The 5,255-nt window shown below is 34.3% G+C and overlaps 1 pseudogene; it reads right to left on the bottom strand.

The window, feature by feature from the left end:
- Positions 1–402: 402 nt before the first annotated feature.
- Positions 403–2,780, bottom strand: LOC105117258 (patatin-like protein 2; annotated as a pseudogene).
- Between the last annotated feature and the right edge of the window lie 2,475 nt (positions 2,781–5,255).

The following is a 5,255-nucleotide window of genomic DNA, read 5'->3' as shown; positions in this document are numbered from 1 at the left end:
TACAAATTCGTCGGTATATTTCAAGCGGGAATCTTTTTTTTTTGGCACGCAAATTTCGTCTGTAAAACCATTGGCAGATGACTTTTTTGTTTTGCCGACCGATTTACCAATGGAATGTTGAATCACCAACGAAAGGAAACCTGACGGACATAATTCGTCGATGATGATGATAATAAAAAAATCACCGACGAACTTCTAATTTCGTCAATGATGATGACAATAAAAAAATCACCGACGAACTTCTAATCACACACCGACAGAATTTGTTCATTGGTAAAACTGTGAAATCTTGTAGTGTCCACACAAACTCACAAAAGAAGCCTGAATTTAGAACACACAACATGGCTTTGGTTTTGCAACGATGCCGGCCTCAACATCATGTTGACTCCAACACTAACATTATTGCAGGCCTCCATTTATTTTTCAAATAAAAAACATCATATAAAATAGTAGATATCATAGTGTCTCCAGAGGAGAAACATTTGTGTACTTCAGAATGTATCAACCAGAAATATTTCTGGCCGAGCGAGCTGATCTCCAGTTCTTAATCAATTTTTGCGCAAGGCTGCAAAAAATCAAGGCGAAGATTGTTAAATTAGATCCACATGATGCTCAAGGCTATTAAACTTGGTGCAAAACCACCAAAGAAAAAAAGGAATACAAATTCATCATTTAATCGAGTTCTTACGCTTCAAGTTCGGCATCGTGCTTTTCTGCAAGATTTTGACCGATCCTCACAAGATTGTTCAGATTTTTCTGGCTTGCATCGTCCATCTTGGCCTCAGAGTTTTATTTCAGCCTCAACATTGTCTTAATTATCAAATTGCAGGACATCATTTGATCATGAAATACAAGTGCATGATAAAGAGTATGATTGAAACTCTCCAGTGTAAATTAGTTCTGAGGTAAATCATTGGAAATGTTTTCCTTAATTTCTTCACATAGCTGCAAATAGATAAATGTTTAATTCGAAATATTAATGACATGCATAGGGAAAATATATGTGGTTGGAAAAATATTTCAAATGTGAGTCACTCATACCTGAAGCCGATAATAGTTATCTTCCCAAACACAATATTGAAAGATTGTTGATATATTAGTGGAAATCATCTCATCTGGTGCAGTTTCCAGATATCAATCAATGGGCTGCCGTTGTTCTCGCTATACCAAAGCCATCTTAAGAAGCCCCATTTGCTGGGATCTGATCCACCCTCATCCCTGCCACTTTCATCTGCTGCTCTAGTTCCAAGTGAAAGAATAAGAAGCTTACGACCATCCATCTTTTGTTCTTTCATCACCTCACACACGGCTAGCAATGACTGATAAAATTTATAACATTAATTGAAAGAAAGCATCCTGACTGTCAAGCAACACAAAACTCAACCCAAGTGTTCCAGAGAGTTTGAGACCCACTTAACAACGTTAACAACACCTATATTGCAACATATAGCAACCCTTAACTCACAGGATTGTTGGCTGCAAGACCGCCATCAGCTAAGTTGAAATCAACATTTGTTCTAAAATAATATGGAGGGAAGTAATATGGCGCTGCAGACGTGCCAATACAAACGTCTGCTATTCGAGCATCCTTTAATTTATCTCGTTGTGCCTGCAATATTTTTATTCACAATAGAGGATGCATGAGATCACTGTGTGTGTAGTGTGTGTGTGAAGCACCTTACGGAGCTTTGGTATTTGTTTATTAGATAATTAAGAAGAATCAATGACCTTTAAGCTGGAGAATGTGATTGGCTTAAAACGCTTGATGTCGAAGGTGGGGATTATCACGTTAGTCAGAGCATCACTGAGATTGTTCTGTCCCAATTCTTCGTTAATTATCTTATGTAGTTCGGCACCATCATACCTTGGATAAACTAGACTCCGAAGTTTCTTACGGATAAAGTTAGGAAGCAATCTCCACTTTAAAAGAAACCGTAATACAGAAATGAGAGGATCTACAATGATATGATTCCTGTTTAAGAGAATCACATCGATTTAATTATGCGAAATTTAATCTTTTTTTCTGAAAAAAATTATGTTAGTATTTTGTCAGGATATATATTGTTTAAATAAATAATTAAGTGCACAATCCCGACCCTTTGATTTATTTCACCTCATTTCATAACTATATTGCTGGATCTGGTTTCTTGCTTCATCCAGGACAGATTTGATCGCAGCTTCATCATCGAAAAGTTCGTCTTCTTCATCTTGTTCGGTGGTTTGATGAAATATGAGTGGGCTCTTCTCCAGATAAAACTTGACAACATCTTTTGCTGCAAAAGTTGGTCGTTTTTCAGCATTCGGAGTAGTGAGCATTGCAGTCATAAGACCACCTGTGCTTGTCCCGGCAATAAATTCAAAATAATCTGCAATCCTCGCATCCTTGTTGTCCACATCCAACTTCTATATGTATATATACATACAATAAAATGGCAATTAGGATGTAACAATCAGGGATTCTCTGATGGATGTTGTTAAAAGTAACATGAAGGTAACGCTAAAGCTTTTTTATTCAAGAACCTGAAGCTTAGATTCTAGAGCAGCAAGGACTACGCTAGGAACGATGCCTCTCACTCCTCCCCCATCAATGCTAAGGATTGTTGCGAAGCCTTGGTCATCTGGACCTGATCCACTCGAACTTCCATTCCCTAATTATTTAATTAAGAACAAGAACAAAATTAGCATTGATTATTATAGAGTCTAATCTATGACTTCAACTCTAGTATTAGGGTTAATGAAGTGCTCACCCATCTTGTGAAAACTGAAATAGGACTTTTTTGTTTGTGACACAACAAGTTGAGCAGCAAGGATCGGCTCTGCCCCCTTTTATAGACAACTTAGGTTGCGTCTTGTAGCTTAGCAACAATAATATTGTATTTTTAACGCTGTCCTTGAATATGGTTTGAACATAATTAATATTATCTTCATCTACCTACTTGTTTCAATTTTGTGGATATCAAAGAAATAAATTAAGTTGACCATCTAGCGGATGGAGATTCCAGCCTTTCGCTAGAAGTTTTCTTTAATCAATCCTTGCCACCAATGAAACAAATCATCCAATGAGGCATGCATGAAAGTCTTCACCAGCTAACTATTATGTTCTGGAATTCGAGGACACGGAAGAAGTGATTATTTCCATTGTTTCTAAAGCATCGATTCCATGTTAAGTTCCAATGCCAACAGCAATCATCCCAAAATCCCATACTATTGATAATACTAATTAAGTTGTTGAGCTAATATCTAATACAACTCGGAATAGCGTTAAAAAAAAAAAACAGACTTGTCACCAATCCAATATCATTTCAAAACCAAACTCTATTACCCATCCCTACTTGAAATATAAAGCTATCTTCCAAAACAAAAACAAAAAAAGACTAAGGCTCACTAAAAAATTAAATGTATTTTTTCTTTTTTCTTTTTTTTTTCTTTTTTATTTATTTTAAATTCTTTGAAAAAGATGCCGCAAACAATGCAAATATATATTTTTTGATTTTTTTGTTATTTTTTATTTTTAAATTTTTTTTATCAAAAATTAGGTCAAAGATTGAGTATCAACAATGAAAAAAGAAACAAAATTGGATTTTTGGTTTTTATTCCTGCCTCTCGAGTTATTTCTTATCAATTTTTTTATTCCTCTAAAAGGGAGAGACAAAGATAACCAAATAATGTTTTTCATAAATATCCCTTTAAACATTTTATATTTTTTAAAGTATTGATTTTAATTAACTCAGTTTTCATTATTATATCTAAAAACTACAAAATATAAAAGCAAAAATTCTTAAAAATTTAAGAAATATAAATAAAAGAAAGAAAGAGGGAAGAGAGAATAGAGCGAAAATATTGACTAATGGAATCAAGCCAAATTAGTAAATAAGATCACCATCAAATGAATATTCTCATCGCAAGGAGTTTATACACACTAATTTTAGACAATTTTATTGTTGAATTTGAGAGATGTGTGAATTTAAAATTCGATATCTAAAAAATTTAAATTGAACATGTGTAATGATTAGTTGTTTAAAAGTGTTTTTAAATGTTAAATTTATGTTTATAATGCTGAGTGGAGTTTTCCTGTCTTTTTTTATATATAAAAATAAGGCTGAAAATTAAAATTTCAACTTGGGGTCTAAGATAGGTATTTTTTTAATTTATTAATTTTAAAATATTTGTTTATATCACTATCATATCTAACAGTTTTACCGATAAAATATTCTATCCGTATTTATTCTATCATTTTCTTAGTGAGTAATTTAGCAATGGATTCACAAACAGAAAAGGGTCATCAAAGAAACTCTTGTAGGTAAATTATGGTATGTTAGAAAGTTCATCGATGATGATGATGATGATAATAATAATAATAATAATAATCAATGGTTTTATAAATGGACATTGTGCACCAAAAAAAAATTTACCAGCTGGAATATATCGACAGAATAATTTTATTGGTGATGTAACAAATGAAGTGACATTTGTAGTAATTGTTTTTCAACTCTTTAGAATATACCGATGGAATAATTCCATCAGTAACCCAATCCATAATAATTATAAAATTTATTTTTGGAAAAAAACTATTGAATAGAAAAGGAATAAAAATAAATTTGTATAAAATTCAAGAGACGAAATCATTTTGGCGGAAGAAATCAAGATTTGAACCCTGAAATTGCGGCTGACTCTATTGTAGCTTCACCTGCCTACGTCTCTAAAGACGTTATTGTCCCTGAGTCACTTCTGTCCATTCAAGCAGGGTTGGTCTTAATAACTGTGAATCTGGACTCACCGTTACAAGCCCAATGTTCAACATCTCACCCTTTTGAAAAGGGTGGGCTGGACCTTGTACATTTGGGCCACCTAACTCTGACGGACTTCCTTCCAAATATTCCAACTAAGCTACTCAGCCCAAGCCTTTCTATTAGTTCAGCAGCAGTAATGTTGGTGTTAAAAGGGAAACAGAGCAGGCCCCCAATAACAAGACACAGCCGAACCATGACTGTTTGCCGTGGAAGGAGAGAAATGAAAAGATTTGTTAATGGTGGAAGCCTTCACGGGTCAGTTGATGTTGCTTCAGAAGACTCAATGACCTCAGCTATTGAAAGATTTAACCACGGACTCCTTGTCAATTATGATCACGCAGCACAAGAGAGACTGGCTGATTCTGAGGAAATCAGTAATATGATTCTAGTGGGGAATTAAGTGTTGGGAACAAACATGAACTTGGGACATACACAAATGACCTGCAAGAACAGATTGATAGGGAA

This window comes from Populus euphratica, unplaced genomic scaffold (assembly GCF_000495115.2).
Source record: "Populus euphratica unplaced genomic scaffold, PopEup_1.0 scaffold1260.1, whole genome shotgun sequence".
In the NCBI taxonomy this organism is placed as follows: domain Eukaryota; kingdom Viridiplantae; phylum Streptophyta; class Magnoliopsida; order Malpighiales; family Salicaceae; genus Populus; species Populus euphratica.
The sequence above is the reverse complement of the archived record's forward strand: the minus strand, read 5'-3'. Positions and strand labels throughout refer to the sequence as shown.